The sequence below is a fragment of the Canis lupus genome, chromosome 23, assembly GCF_011100685.1.
Source record: "Canis lupus familiaris isolate Mischka breed German Shepherd chromosome 23, alternate assembly UU_Cfam_GSD_1.0, whole genome shotgun sequence".
NCBI classification, from domain to species: Eukaryota; Metazoa; Chordata; class Mammalia; order Carnivora; family Canidae; genus Canis; species Canis lupus.
The window spans coordinates 22699200-22716563 of record NC_049244.1 but is presented as its reverse complement, the minus strand read 5'-3'; positions in this window follow the sequence as shown (position 1 = coordinate 22716563).

The window sequence follows — 17364 nt, the reverse complement described above, 5'->3', positions numbered from 1 at the left end:
AAATAAATAAAATCTTTAAAAAAAATGAAGTTCTTTTTTTCCTGGAGATGGTGTGCTTAGAAGATCTGTCATTTGCTGAAAGTGCCGTGTTGAAGTCTCCCAGTATAGGTGTATTATTATCTAAGTGTGTCTTAACTTTGGTTATTAATTGATTGATATCCTTGGCAGCTCCCACATTAGGGGCATAAATAGTCATGATTTTTAGGTCCTCTTGTTGGATAGATCTTTTAAGTATGATATAGTGTCCCTCTTCCCCTTTACTACAGTCTTTGGGGTAAACTTTAATTTATCTGATATGAGGATTGCTACCCCTGCTTTCTTCTGAGGACCATTTGAATGGTAAATGGTTCTCCAACCTTTCATTTTTAGGCTGGAGGTGTCCTTAGGTCTAAAATGAGTCTGTTGTTGACAGCAAATAGATGGGTCTTGTTTTTATTCAGTCTGAAACCATGCACCTTTTGATGGGAGCATTTAGCCCATTCACATTCAGAGTTACTATTAAAAAATATGAATGTAGGGTCATCATAATACCTATTCAGTCCTGTTTTTGTGGATTATTTCTTTGGGCATCTTCTTTCTTTTACAGAATCCCTCTCACTATTTCTTTCAGAGCTGGTTTGGAGGTCACATATTCTTTCAGTTTCTGCCTATCTTGGAAGCTCTTTATCTCTCCTTCTATTCTGATTGAGAGCCTTGCTGAATAAAGTATTCTTGACTGCATGTTCTTCTCATTGAGTACCTGAATATATCCTGCCAGCCCTTTCTGGCCTGCCAGGTCTCTGTGGAGAGGTCTGCTGTTAACCTAATATTTCTCTCCATATAAGTTAGGGATCTCCTGTCTCTTGCTGCTTTAAGAATCTTCTCTTTATTTTTGCAATTTGCAAGTCTAACTATTAAGTGTCAGGTTGTTGAATGGTTTTTATTGACTTTTTTTGGGGGGGAGGGATCTCTCTATCTCCTGGATCTGAATGCCTGTTTCCCTCCTCAAGTTAGGGAAGTTCTCAGCTATGATTTATTCAAATACACTTTCTGGTCCTCTGTCCTTCTCAGTGCCCTCTGGATCCGCAATTATATGTAGATTTTTCCTTCTGAGGCTGTCATTTATTTCCCTTAACCTTTCCTCATGATCTTTTGTTTTTCCCTTTTTTCCTCAGCTTCCTCCCTTGCCATCAACTTGTCTTCTATGTCACTCACTTTTTCTTCTACCTCATTAACCCTTGTCATTAGGACCTCCAGTTTGGATTGCATTTCATTTAAATGATTTTTAATTTCAGCCCAATTAGTTCTAAATTCTTCAGTCATGAAGTCTCTTGAATCCTTTATGCTTTTTCCAGAGCCACTAGTAGCTTTATAATTGTGTTTCTGAATTGGCTTTCTGACATTGAATTGTAATCCAAATTCTGTATCTCTGTGGCAGAGAGTACTATGTCTGATTCTTCTGCGGTGAGTTCTACCTTCTAGTCATTTTGCTCAGTGCAGAGTTGCTACAAACAAGTTGTTCTGGAAAAAGGAAGAAAAACAAAGAAAATGGGGAAAAACAAACAACAACAAGAACAACAACAACAAAAAACAAAAAACAAACAAAAAACAAGGAGGGGTATCCTCTGGTTTTATATACTGTAAATCCTTCAACTTCCTCTGGAGATTTCCAGCACTGCTGGAGGACTTGCTCTTCCCCTGTCCTTCCTGATGGTCTTTTGGGGGAGGGGCCTGATGTGCTGATTCTCAGGTGTGTGCACCTGGCGGAGCTGCCCGGGCCCCTGCCAGGTGCAGGGCTCAGTGTGAGCTGTTTATCCTGTGAGGCCCCTGCTCCCTGGCAGCCCCATCCCTCCCAGGCACAGGGTGACGCCAGGAGGAACAACCCCACTGGCAATTGCCAGCTCTCTAGCCCTGGAGTCAGCTCCCGCAGTAACTCCCACAGTCTCCCAGTTCGCACTGTCCTGTATGCTCTGGGGGCAGGGGTGCTAATCTGCACAGCTCGGGGGCGGGGCACCCAGTGGCAGGAGTGTCCTTGCTGTCCTGTGCCCTCCCCGCCTCCACCCATCCTGGGGGACGTGTAGGATCCTGGACTGTGTCCCCCGGTGCCCTGGGATCCAGGACCTGCACCACTGGAATCGTGCTCCCAGGCAGCGCAACACCCTCTGCCCAGAGCCACTGCCTGAGCTGCTCTGGAGGCCCCGCCAAGCTTGCACTCCAGCCCTTTACCACGCTCTGCAGGTGGTGTGTGGCACGGTCTCCTTCACTGCACTTCCTCTGTTAGTGACTCCGGGAACCTGGAGGCTCTACTGCCCCTCTTGGGATCCTGCCAGAGTTCCCTGCAAGTGCCTTTCCATCTGGGAAGATTTTTAGAGTTCCTGCTCCTCTGGGACTGGGCTTTCCTGCACTGGAGGCTTTCGCTGCTGCCTGGCTTTAGCCTGGATCCTTGCGGGGGAGCTCTCCCACTGGATTCTTTTCTATTTATTTTTTTCCATCTTCCTACCTTGTTAGAAGCATGAACTCTCTCTGTAGCATTCCAGTTGTTCTCTTTAAATCTCAGGCCAAATTCATAGGTTTTCTGGATGATTTGAAAGTTCTCTAGGTAAGTTGGTGGGGACAGGTGACTTGGGGACCCTACTCTTCTGCTGTCTTGCCCCGCCCCCCTATTTTGTATGTTTTCATGTTGCTGTCTAGCATCCTTTTCTTTAACCTTGAGGACTTTCTTAGCTGTTATTGTTGCATTGTTGTTTTTTGTTTTATAGGATAAGTGTAGTGGCAATGAACTCCCTCAGCTTTTATGCATCTGGGAAAGTTTTAATTACCCTTGCCCTTTTGAAGGACAGTCTTCCCTGATATAGTATTCCTGGTTAGAAGTTTTTGGTTTTTGTTATTTTCTTTTACCATTGGAATATATCTTTCCAGTCCCTTCTGACTTGCAAAGTTTCTGCTGAGAATTCAATGATAGTCTTATGGGGGGTTGCTTATACCTGAGAAATCACTTTTCTCTTGCTGCTTTCCAGCTTTTGTCTTTGTGACTTTTGACAGTTTGATTATAATGTGTCTCAAAGTGGGTCTCTATGAAGTTTGTTGATCTCCTTGAGTTTGTTTCTCTCTTTATTTCCTCTTTGGGAATTTTTCAGCCATCATTTCTTTAAATGGGTTCTCTCGTGCTTTATATCTCTCTTCCTCTCTGGGATTCCCACAATAAGCATATTGATCTGTTTGTTAAGTACCATAAGTCCCATAGGCTCTTTTCACTTTAGTTTTATTTTTCACCCTCTAGCTAAATAATTTTTATACCCTGTCTTCAAGTTCCCTGATTCTTCCATCTGCTTGGTTAGTCTGCTGTCAAAGCCCTCTAGTGATCCTTTCAATTCCATTAGTATATTCTTTAGCTCCAGAATTTCTTCAGTTGTTTTTTTTTCATAGTTTCTGTCTCTCTCTCATTGTTTTTAAAGATTTGTTTATTTTAGAGAGGGACAGACAGAGAGAGGAAGCAAAAGGAGGTGTAGAGGGAGAAGGAGAATCTTAAGCAGATTCCCCACTGAGCACAGAACCCAATGCAGGGCAATCTCATGACCTTGAGATCATGACCTGAAATAAACCCTAGAGTCAAACTCTTAACCAACTAAGCTATCCAGGTGCCCCAATAGTTTCTGTCTTTTTTGACACTCGAATTTTGTTCACCCATGTTTTTGTTTTGTTTTTTGTTTTGTTTTGTTTTGTTTTTTTTACTTTGCGTAGTTCCTTTTAGTTCATTGAGTGCCTTTACAATGGTTCTTCTCCATTCGTTGTCAGATAATTTAGATTTTTTAAAAGATTTTATTTATTTGTGAGAGACACACACAGAGAGAGGCAGAGTCATAGGCAAAGGGAGAAGCAGGCTCTATGCAGAGAGCCCAATATGGAATTCAATCGTGGGACTCCAGGATCACACCCTAAGCCAAAGGCAGATGCTCAACCACTGAGCCACCCAGGTATCCCTCAGATCTTTTTTTAATATTGATTACTGGATATTTAGTTTGTTCCTTTGATCAGACCATGCTTTCATTTCTTTGTATGCCTTGTGATCTCTAGATGATATTTGAGCATTTGAATAAATAACCAGTTCTCCTAACCTTTAGGATCTGAATTAGGTGCAGGGGAAGACTTTCACCAATCAGGTCATCTAGAGATTCCTGGGACCTTTCAAACCTTTTCTGGGAATGTATCTGCTCTTGGACTGTGTGTGTAATTTCCAGTTGCAGCAGTTTCCCCATTTCTTTTAAAGGGTCTATAATCTTTTCTTTACTTCTAGTAGGGGTCTGTTGTATTGTAGTCTCTCTGGTGCTCTGACAAGTGTTAGTGTTTGCATTTGTTCTCAGAAGTCCCCACCCTGGCATCCAAATTTTTTTTTTTTTTTTGTTTTTAAATTTCTTATTTTTTTTTTATTGGTGTTCAATTTACTAACATACAGAATAACACCCAGTGCCCGTCACCCATTCACTCCCACCCCCCGCCCTCCTCCCCTTCTACCACCCCTAGTTCGTTTCCCAGAGTTAGCAGTCTTTACGTTCTGTCTCCCTTTCTGATATTTCCCACCCATTTCTTCTCCCTTCCCTTATTTTCCCTTTCACTATTATTTATATTCCCCAAATGAATGAGAACATACAATGTTTGTCCTTCTCCGACTGACTTACTTCACTCAGCATAATACCCTCCAGTTCCATCCACGTTGAAGCAAATGGTGGGTATTTGTCATTTCTAATAGCTGAGTAATATTCCATTGTATACATAAACCACATCTTCTTTATCCATTCATCTTTCGTTGGACACCGAGGCTCCTTCCACAGTTTGGCTATAGTGGCCATTGCTGCTAGAAACATCGGGGTGCAGGTGTCCCGGCGTTTCATTGCATTTGTATCTTTGGGGTAAATCCCCAACAGTGCAATTGCTGGGTCGTAGGGTGGCATCCAAATTATAATTTCCTTCAGTGGTCCAAATTAGGTGAAACAGAAACCATTCTCTTAGGAAGTCCCTTGAAAAGCCAGAATGTTAGATACATATTCTACTCTTTCCCTTCCAAGGAAAGGCTGGGAATGGAATTTTATCTAATCATACTACACTACCAGGGAAAGAGAGGGACTAGGGTGGGCAAATGCAATAGGCCTTCTTGACACTTGGATATGACTCTTCTTGTTTTTTTGTGCTCACATTGTACTCATCCTGTGGTGCTTCAATCTCTTAATTGGTTTCTAAAGTTCTTGTTTTTGTTAACGTGTACCTCCATGGGTAATGCAGACCTAAGTCATTCTATTCTGCCATTTTGTTGCCCATCACTCAAAAGCAGGTAATTTTTAAGCTAGAACAATAATTAAAACCAAGAAAGCCTCCTTTTTAAGAAAGTACATATAATTGCACAAGAATCTCTTGTTGAATTCAAAGCTTCAAAAATGAAGAATAGGTCACATGCCTATACTAAAATATCAGAATATCTTTATGAGTGAATGTTTGTTCCTCTAGGCTAGATGCTCTGTTAGAACATGGGGCCTTACTCATCTTTCTGGTTGTGGAGGCATTCATTCATTCCATGCATCCAGTAATAAATACTCTCATTGAATGAATGTAAGCTATTATATTTTTTGCTAGGTATAAATTGTAAGCAAGAAAAACCCATTTCTTGTCCTCATGGAGTTTCTAGTATAGTGAAGAATACAAACATATAAACAGACACTCTAAACCATTATGATAATATTTGGGAAGTATTAACTTCAGGGTACTAGGGGGGAAAGGTGATTATATTTCTGTTTTGTTCCATCCTCAGCCTTTTGATAATGATGTGTTACTGTACAGAAATGCCTGGGAGCACTTACCTGGGCCCAAGGCAAACTCCCCAGAGACATTTCCTCTTTCAGAACCAATGTTGTGGCTGGACTGGCATTTGTGATTTTTATGATTACTTATCATGTACCCTGGAGGGGACAAGACACACCTGAGACCACACATCGAGTTTATGGGGAGAGGGATGGTAGAGGAGAGAGATAGCATGCACAAGTAGGAGAAAGAGCACAGGCCAGGGATTCTGCTTGTATTGAGGTCAAGGAAAAAAAACTTAGAGTTTTATAGGTTCACTCTTTATTGGTGTATTTAAAACATAATATCAGGAAATAAGTGAAGGAAGGGAGAAACAAACAGCCAAATGGTCATTTATATAAGTCAACTAGAGATTCCCTAAAAGAAAAGCAAACTTTGCTGAGGGCGTGAGGGTTGGGGGGGGGAGGGGATAAAAGTGGAGAGGCCTGACTCTTTATGTAGCACTGTAGCTGGCAATCTGTTTCAGATATCTGACTTTGAGGTAGATGCTTCAACAATCAAAAGCTTAAGTCAAGCATTTCATTAAAATAATACTTTTTTTAAAAAGGCTAAATGTTAACACTACAATCCCAAATAAAGTGAACTTATATAACAAATGCTTGATATCTTTGCAGAACAGAATGGAAGGGATGTCTGTAACAATTGTACCAAAGATGGTCAGTACTCCTATACAGTGACATTCCTTTATCTATGGTTTTGCTTTCTGTGGTTTGTTAACCACAATCAGTCACAGTATGGAAACAGATGAACCTTCTTCTGACATATCATCAGAAGGTCAATATTAGCTAACGCTATGTCACAATGCCTACATTGTTCACCTCACCTCATCTCATGATGTAGGCATTTTATCTCACATCATCACAAGAAGAGTGAGTACAGTACAATAATATAGTCTGAGAGAGACACATCAAATAATTTTTATTATAGTATATTATAGTTTTATTATTTGTTGTTCATCTCTTACTATACCCAATTTATAAATTAAACTATATCAGAGGTATGTAAATATAGTTTAAAAGAGTCTGTGGTTTCAGACATCCACTAGGGGTCTTGGAACATCTCCCCCATGGATGAGGGGGTGGGCTATTATAAAATCACCTAGTGTATCTAAAATATTATGTGAATATTCTAAGCCCCAAGAAAAGCAACCAGCAAAAAGTGACACTTCTTCCAAAATTCTTATTAGGAATTCTCCATTTAGGTCCCCAGATCCCCAAATTTTCATCCATTTTGAGTGAGGTCTCTATTAGCCAACTAGACATTTTGACATTAGAACAGAACTAGAATTTGATCAATAGTGTGGCAGCTATGAGACATGTGCAATTGATGGCTTTAGGGGACAAGAGGTGGCCCACACTCGATTCATCATGTGCTTCCAGTTTCATATTCAAAAGCTCTCTTGCTTTAGGTCTGACATTTCAGGTGTGAAGAGCAGCGTAAGCAAGTTCCCTTAGTGAATATTAAAAAATTATGGCTGAAAACTCTAGGGAGGAGATATGGAAGCAAAAGGCAGGTAGTGACAGGAAAATGGATAGGAAGTCTTAGGAAAGGAAAAGGGGAGAACATCCAGCATTCTGATATGGATAGCCATCGTCTGGGGACACAGGCTTTTCCTGGTGCAGAAAGAAATCCATCTTTTTTCCCAGTCTTTCCCCAAATGTCTTTTATAAAAAACCTGAAAACAAATGAAATGATAAAAATATATTCTTCTTAAAATATAATGTGGACATTATTTGGATAGTCCTTTGATTTTTTTAAGAGATTTCTTCTCCTATTGTTTGAAGAATGTGTTTATAAAACTCAGAGGAAAGAACTAGAAAATCACCCCAGAGCACAGTGGAACTGGTTATTTTGCAACCTCTTTCAATGTACCTTTCAACATTTGAAACCTCACTTATCCATCTTATGTTGGATATTTTCAAACCATCAACCGATGTCTCTTAAAGCATTAGCACCAAATGCATTAGAATATAGACCCTAAATGGAAGACAATATGAGCTGTCTGTGCTTAGAGGGACGATCCTTTAATGGTGGCATTTCTTGCAATGAGGCAGGTGATAAAAGTGATAGAAGAGCATTTTGGGTGTGAGGGTAATTTTCCAAGTCCTCTTGAATTCTGGCACTTTAGCACCTATCAACTCTACTGCTGCATTATTAGAGGCTTTTTCTATAAAAGTTGAGAGGGAGAGTTGGTTGATTCTAAGTTCAAATTGTATAAACTCTGGAGAGAGCCCCCACTTAAGTGGTTTGTGTACATACTAAGTTCCATGTTTTTTTGTTTTTTTTTAAGATTTTGTGTATTTATTCATGAGAGACACAGAGAGGCACAGACATAGGCAGAGGGAGAAGCAGGCTCCACACAGAGAGCCTGATGTGGGACTTGATCCCAGGACCCCAGGATTACTATCTGAGCTGAAGGCAGATGCTCAACCACTAAGCCACCCAGATGTCCCTAAATTCTAGGTATTTAACCAACATTTAAAGCTTTGCTCAAAAAGATTCAGTCTTTCTGTTCAAATTAATATCCCACATTGGTGACTTTTTATAAGAATGTGGTATGGTACCTGCTACCATAAAATTTACCAGTCCTCTGAATCCTACCTATCCCCCAAGGCTCAGACCTGCATATATACCTCCCTGATAGCTTCCTTGATCACCCGAAACTTCAGATGTTTCCACTCATAACCTATAAATATTTCTATTTATACACATTTGTCACTGAGTATATGTGCTTTCAAATTTTTATTTTCAAGAATGTACTTTGTTTTCTCATCTAAAGTTTATGCTCATGGAAAGCAGAAACCATCATTTATAGCATCTTCTGTTCTTGCATTTATCAATGTATCAGACCAGTGGTTCTCTGCTTGGGCTGATTATATTCAGTCCAACTTAGCACAAATATAATGAACCTCTACTATATGTTAAAGAATGCAGTTTCAGAGATGGATGAAATAACATCCCTGTCCTCACGAAGATAACTGACTAGTCAAGGAATAAATACGAGCTCAGTTTCTATTAACCAAAACATGTCCACCAATACACATTAGATTGTGAGGCCTTTGAGATCAGAAACCGTGCTTATTCATGTTTGTAATTTCAGCATGCAGCACAGTCAAGCCCTAACTTTACTTTAGGGCACTAGACTAATGTATCCAATGGCTCATACGACCTTTCTACTCTAATAGACATTCATGCTTATGGCCCACAGAGAACTGTTGGTCATCTTCACTCTGCAGGTAGCCTGCTCCTATAAACAAATAACAGTTTCTGGCTAGATGCTATACTTACATTATCAGCCAATCACGTTAATTTTAGATCTGAAAACTATGCTCAAATCTCACCATCTCTCTTGCCATATTTAAAGCCAACAAGTGTTTCTCAAGCACCTCCTAACTCACTTGCCTGCTTCCACATTCACCTTTCTGTTTAGTTTTGTCCACACATAGCCTACTTCCAATTCAGGCTTTTTGGCTTTGCTGTTACTCTTGACTGGAAATTTCCTTTTGAGTGAGATTTTGTCTTTTTGGGCACTAAATCCCTAACATATAGGAGATTTCCTGGTACAAAATAAGAATTCAATGTTTATAAAAGGAGTGGGCAAAATTTTGGTGGGTTTTTGTTAGATATATGTAGACATGAAAGAATGATATGAGCACCCACTATTTTGTGGCAAGGACCTGAAATAGTCTCTGACCTCAAAAAGATTATGGTTTCAGTATATTTGATTATATGGGCTATCTGTTTTAATGAATAAGTAATTCTATGGTAGGGATTAAATGGGTGATTGAAATAATATGTCCTGGGTGAGCTCAGGAAACCAATGGCAGGCAACCACAATAGTTAAGCAGTGGTTTTCATCTTCAATATCTGTCTTTATGTTAATAGAAGTTTACTCATAGACATATGAGGTTTCCTTTAACTCTTTAGTGTTGGAGAAGTTCCCAAGTGAGCAAATATCAATTTCATGATTTATTTTATCTTAAATCAGTAATTGCTGAAAAGAGGAGTAGATTTGCTTCCCTGTCCTCAAGTCTTATTCTCTTTTAATCTTTTTCTGGATCCTAGATTTTTAAATTTCCATTTGAAAATTGGAATATAATAGCAACTACTCAAGGGTCGTTATTTGGCTTTAGGGAAGTAATTTGCACAATTAGAACAAACAGAGGCTAATACATACTAAGTCCTCATAAATAATAATATAATAATGATGTATTAAATGATATATTAAAAGCATTTTATAACCTCTGGAGATTTTTATAAATATAAAGAAGAAAGACCTTGAAAATAGAAAAAAGAATGTCTTGTTTTTGGCATAGAGTTTAGATCCTTTCTGTATCTTACATAATTTTAACTATTTTTACCAGGCATATAGCAAGTACTCAATAAAACATTTTGTGAAATTTTATGTTCGAGTGAGAAGAGAGGGAGGAAATGGAAAGAAATTCAAGAAAATGTTCTTTTTAATTGAAAAAAATAATGAATATATATTGAAATTGTCCAGATTATAACTCACTTGGGAGGGGTTAAGTGAATATTTCTTGTAGTAATTGAAGTAGTGGTGATATTGTCTGTAAAATATATAATTTGAATCCTAAATTTGTTGTAAAAGGGTTTAAATTTTATTGATGGTCCTCTTTTTTTTTTTTTTTAAAGATTTTATTTATTTTTTCATGAGACACAGGAGAGAGGGGCAGAGACACAGGCAGAGGGAGAAGCAGGCTTCATGCAGAGAGCCTGATGTGGGACTCCATCCTAGGTCTCCAGGATCACACCCTTAGCTGAAGGTGGCGCTAAACCGCTGAGCCACCCTGACTGCCCTCATGGTCCTCTCTAAAATACTAATATAAGGAACAGATTGGCATTCTTACTCAAGCTTTAGGAAAGGAGGTGTTATTTTATTTGACTTTGACCTTGATTACTCTGTATCTTTCATAGTTTTGTTACTTTAAGCAGACTCATTTTAAGTACCCAATAAATCTTTTAAATAAATGGATAAAAATGTTCAGGAATGATATGTATATTTCTTGTGATCTCAAAGACTTATGCCTAGATGGTTGCCAAGTCTCTTTTAGTCTCTTGTGACAGAGGCCATTCATCATGATTGATATCCTCTAAGCAATGGCCTCTTCATCTTTTAAAAATTTTTAATATTTAAATTTTTTATTGAAACACAGTTGACACCCAATGTTAAATTAATTTCAGGTATACAATATGGTGATTTTACAATTCCCTATCTTATGTCATGCATACCATAAAGTGTAACTACCATCTGTCACCATATAACCCTACTACAATACCACTGACTATATTCCCTATTCTGGAGCTTTCATCCCCATAACTTATTCATTCCATATCTGAAAGCCTGTATCTCTGACTCCTCTTCACCCATTTTGCTTCTTCCCCCCATTCGCCACCCCTCTAGCAACAATTAGCCCATTTCCTATATTTATAATTCTGTTTGTGCTTTTTGTTTGTTTATTCATTTGTTTTAGATTCTACATGAGTAAAAATGATAGATATTTGTCTTTTTTCCTTATTTTTTCACTTAGCCTAATACCCTCTAGATCCTTCTACATTGTTACATAAGGTGAGATCTCATTCTATTTTATGGCTGAATAATATTCCTTTGCGCACATACACATACACATGACATATTTGTCTATTGATATACACTTGTGTTGCTTCCATATCTTGTCTAAATAAATAGTGCAGCAGTTTTTAACATAGGGGAGCATATATTTTTTCAAATTACTGTTTTTGTTTTCTTTTGTAAATACCCAGTAGTGGAATTACTGGATCATATGGTATCTCTAGTTTTAATTTTTTTTTTTTAATTTTTATTTATTTATGATAGTCACAGAGAGAGAGAGAGGCACAGAGACACAGGCAGAGGGAGAAGCAGGCTCCATGCACCGGGAGCCCGACGTGGGATTCGATCCCGGGTCTCCAGGATCGCGCCCTGGGCCAAAGGCAGGCGCCAAACCGCTGCGCCACCCAGGGATCCCAATTTTTTAAAGGAATCTCCATACTATTTACCAGTGGCTGAACCAATTTATATTCCTACCAACAGTATATAAGGGTTTTTTTCCTCCACATCTTCACAAATGCTTGTCATTTCTCGTCTTTTTGTTCTAGCCATTCTGACAGTTGTAAGGTAATATCTCATTGTGGTTTTGATCTGTATGTCTCCTTTCAAAAAAACATCTGTTCGGGTCCTCTGTTTTTTTTTTTTAAATTGAAATTTTTTTTCATGTAGAGTTGTATAAGTTCTTTATATATTTTAGATACTTAGCCCTTTTCAGATACATCATTTGCAAATAATTTCTCCCATTGAGTAGGTTCCCTTTTCATTTTGTTGATGGTTTCTTTCACTGTGCAGAAGCTTTTTATTTTTTGTTTAGGCTCAATAGTTCATTTTTGCTTTTGTTTCTCTTGTCTGAAGAGTTATGTCTAGAAAAATGTTGCTAAGACCAATGTCAAAGAGCTTACTGTCTATGTTTTCTAGGAGTTTTATGGTTTTGGACCTTACATTTAGATCTTTCATACATTTTGGATTTATTTTTGTGTATGGTGTAAGAAAATGGTCCAGTTTCATTCTCCTGCATATGGCAGTCTAGTTTTCCCAGCACTGTTTCCTGAAAAGACTGTCTTTTCAACCACTGTGTATTCTCTCCTTTATCATAGACTAATTGGCCGTGATTAATAATCCATGTAAACATGGGTTATTTCCGGGCTCTCTATTCTTTTCTATTGATATGTGTCTGGTTTTGTACTGATACCATATTAGTTTGATTAGTTTGATTACTATAGCTTTGTATTATATCTTGAAATTTGGGATCATGATAACTGTAGTTGTTCTCCTTTCTTAATATTGCTTTGGCTATTTGTATGGAGTGGTTCCATACAAATTTTAGGATTATTTGTTCTAGTTCTGTGAAAAACGCTTTTAGTATTTTTCTAGGGATTGCATAGAATCTGTAGATTGCTTTGGATGGTATGGGCATTTTAATAGCATTAATTCTTCCAATCCATGACTATGAAATCTTTCATTATTTGTGTCCTCTTCAATTCTTTCATCACTGTTGTTTGTTTTCAGAGTAGATTTTTCACCTCTTCAGTTAAGGTTATTTGTAAGTATTTTGTTCTTTTTTTATTTTTTTTGTATTTTGTTCTTTTTGATACAATTATAAATGGAATTGTTTTCTTACTTTGTCTTTCTGCCACTTCACTGTGTATAGAAACTCAAATAATTTCGTGCATTTATTTTGTATCTTGCAACTTTATTGAATTCATTTATTTCTTCAAATAGCTTTTTGGTATAGTCATTAGGATTTTCTATGCATAGCATCCTGTCATCTGCAAATGTTAAGTTGAACTTCTTCCTTACCAACTTGGATGCTTTTATTTCTTTTTGTTGTTGGATTGCTGTGAGTAGGACTTCTAGTACTATGTTGAATGATGGTTGTCAGGATGGATATTCTTGTCTTGTTCATGATCTTAAGTAAAACTCCTTCTTTTTACATTGTTTATGATGTTAGAAGTGCCATTGTGATACATGCCCTTTATTATATTGAGGAATGTTCCTTCTAAACCCATTTTGTTGAGAGTTTTTATCATGAATGGATGTTGAATTTTGTCAAGTGCTTTTTCTGCATCTATTGAGATGACTATGAAACCTTTATACTTCCTTTTGTTAATGTGGTTCATCACCTTGAAATGTGAATATTGAACCATCCTTGTGTCACCAAAAGGAATCACACTTGATTGTTGAATGATCATTTAAATATATTATTGAATGTAGTTTGCTAGTACTTTATTGAAGATTTTTGTATTACATTCATTAGGGATATTTGTCTATAGTGTCTTTCTCTGGTTTTAGTATCAGGGTAATGCTGGCCTCACAAAATGTCTTTGGAAGCTTTTCTTCCTCTTCTATTTTTTGGGAAGTTTGAAGAGAATAGGTGCTAACTCTTTTTAAAATATTTAGTAATAACTCTAGGAAATGAACTAGGGGTGGTGGAAGGGGAGGAGAGTGGGGGGTGGGGGTGAATGGGTGACAGGCACTGAGGGGGGCACTTGATGGGATGAGCATTGGGTGTTATTCTGTATGTTGGTAAACTGAACACCAATAAAAAATAAATTTATTATAAAAAATAAATAAAATAAAATATTTAGTAATAAGTTCTTTATAGATTTTGGATACTAGCCCTTTATCTGATATGTCATTTGCAATATCTTCTCCCATTCTGTAGGTTGACTTTTAGTTGTGTTGACAGTTACTCTAGCTGTGCAGAAGCTTTTTATCTTAAGTCCCAATAGTTCATTTTTGCTTTTGTTTCCCTTGTCTTCATAGATGTATCTTGCAAGAAGTTGCTGTGACCAAGTTCAAAAAGGGTGTTGCCTATGTTCTCCTCTAGGATTTCGATGGATTCTTGTCTCACATTTAGATCTTTCATCCATTTTGAGTTTCTCTTTGTGTATGGTGTAAGAGAATGGTTCAGTTTCATTCTTCTGCATGTGGCTGTCCAATTTTCCCAGCATCATTTATTGAAAAGACTGTCCTTTTCCTAGTGGATAGTCTTTCCTGCTTTGTCAAATATTAGTTGGCCATAGAGTTGGAGGCCCATTTCTGGGTTCTCTATTCTGTTCCATTGATCTATGTGTCTGTTTTTGTGCCAATACCACACACTGTCTTGATGATCACAGCTTTGTAGTACAACTTAAAATCCGGCATTGTGATGCCCCCAGCTCTGGTTTTCCTTTTCAATATTCGCCTGGCTATTTGGGGTCTTTTCTAATTCCACACAAATATTAAGATGATTTGTTCCAACTCTCTGAAGAAAGTCCATGGTATTTTGATAGGCATTGCATAGAATGTGTAAATTGCCCTGGGTAGCATTGACATTTTCACAATATTAATTCTTCCAATCCATGAGCATGGAATATTTTTCCATCTCTTTGTGTCTTCCTCAATTTCTTTCAGAAGCGTTCTGTAGTTTTTAGGGTATAGATCCTTTACCTCTTTGGTTAGGTTTATTCCTAAGTATCTTATGCTTTTGGTGCAATTGTAAATGGGATTGACTCCTTAATTTCTCTTTCTTCAGTCTCATCGTTAGTGTATAGAAATGTCATTGTCAGATAAAGGGCTAGTATCCAAGATCTATAAAGAACTTCTTAAACTCAACAGCAAAGAAACAAACAATCCAATCATGAAATGGGCAAAACACATCAACAGAAATTTCACCAAAGAGACATGCACATGGCCAACAAGAACAGGAAGAAAATGCTCCTCATCACTTGCCATCAGGGAAATACAAATCAAAACCAGAATGAGATACCACCTCACACCAATGAGAATGGCAAAAATTAACAGGACAGAAAACAACAAATGTTGCAGAGGATATGGAAAAAGAGGAACCCTCTTGCAGTATTGGTAGGAATGTGAACTGGTGCAGCCACTCCGGAAAACTGTGTGGAGGTTCCTCAAAGAGTTAAAAATAGAGCTACCCTATGACCCAGCAATTGCACTACCTGGGATTTACCCCAAAGATACAGACGCAGTGAAATGGTAGGACACCTGCACCCTAACATTTATAGCAGCAATGTTCACAATTGCCAAACTGTGGAAGGAGCCTCGGTGTCCATTAAAAGATGAATGGATAAAGAAGATGTGGTCTATATATACAATGGAATATTACTCAGACATTAGAAAGGGCGAATACCCACCATTTTCTTCGATGTGGATGGAACTGGAGGCTATTATGCTGAGTGAAATAAGTCAATGGGAGAAGGACAATCATTATATGGTTTCACTCATATAGGGAATATAAAAAATAGTGAAAGGTATTAAAGGAGAAGAGAGAGAAAACGAGTGGGAAATATTGGAGTGGGTGACAAAACATGAGAGACTCCTAACTCTGGGAAATGAACGAAGAGTGGTGGAAGGGGAGGTGGGCAGGGTGATGGGGTGACTGGGTGATCGGCACCGAGGAGGGCACTTATGGGATGAGCACTGGGTGTTATACTATATGTTGGCAATTTGAACTCCAATAAAAAATATACAAAAAAAGAAAAGTGATGCATAAATATTTGGTAAAATTTACCTGTGATTCTATCTGGTCTTGACTTTTGTTCTTCAGAGTTTTTAAAATTAAACATTCAATTTCATTACCACAAATGATATGTTCAAATCTATTTCTTTCAAATTCAGATTTGGAAGATTTTATGTTTCTAGGAATTTATTCATTTATTCTAGGACGAGCAATTTGTTGGCATGATTTTTTAAATAGTGTTCTCTTATAATCCTTCATATTTCTGTGGTGTTGGTTTTTAGTCATCTGTTTTAATTTATAATGTTATTTATTTATGTATTTTTTTGATGAGTTGGCTAAAGGCTTATTAATTGTTTTAATATTTTCAAAGAACCCCACTATTTTTTTAATTGAATCTTTTCTTTTGCCCTTTTTAAAAGTCTATTTTAATCATGTCTTTTCTAATCTTTTTTTCTTGGGCATTGTTCTTTTTCTAGTTCTTTTGGGAGTAAGGTTAGATTATGTATTTGAGATTTTTTTCCTGTTTTTTTTTTTTTTTAAAGTTGTGTTTATATTGCTAGGAATTTCCTTCCTAAAACTGCTTTTACTGTGTCCCAAGTATTTTAAATTATTTTGCTTTTATTTTCATTTGTCTTCATGTATTTTGTGATTACCCGTCTCATCTTCATTGACCCATTCCCAGTTTAGTAGGATATTGTTTAGCTTTCATGTGTTTCTTGAGTTTTTTCCATTTTTTCTTTTCATTGATTTCTAATTTTATACTATTGTTTTCAAAAGAGACACATGATATTATTTCAATCTCTTTAAATTTATTTGAGATTTGTTTTGAGATCTAAAATGTGATCTATTCCTGGAGAATGTTTCGTACGTTCAATACACATTGAAAATAATATGTATTCTGTTGTTTTGGATAAAACGTTCAGTGTATATCTGTTAAGTTTATCTGGTATAATGTGTCATCAAAGACACTCACTAATTTTCTACCTGAATCTATTGATGTAAACAAGATGTTAAAATCTCCTACATTTTTGGATTACTGTCAATTTCTCCATTTATGTCAGTTATTATTTCCTTATGTACTTAGATACTCCAATATTAGGTACATAGATATTTACAATTGTTAAATCCTCTTGCCAGATTGACTTTTTTATCATTATATAATGCTTTTCTTTGTCTCTTGTTACAGTCTTTGTTTTAAAGTATTTTTTTCTGACATAAATATTGCTATTGCTTGCTTGCTTGCTTTCTTTCTTTCTTCCCCTCCTCCTCCTTTTTCTTCTTTCCCTTTCTTTCTTTCTTTCTTTCTTTCTTTCTTTCTTTCTTTCTTTCTTTCTTTCTTTCTTTCTTTCTTCTTTCTTTCTTTCTTTCTTTCTTTCTTTCTTTCCTTTCTTTCTTCTTCCCTTCCTCCTCCTTTTTCTTATTGCTTCTATTTGTATAGATATGTATAGATAGTATGTATATTTCTATCCCTTCAGTTTCAATC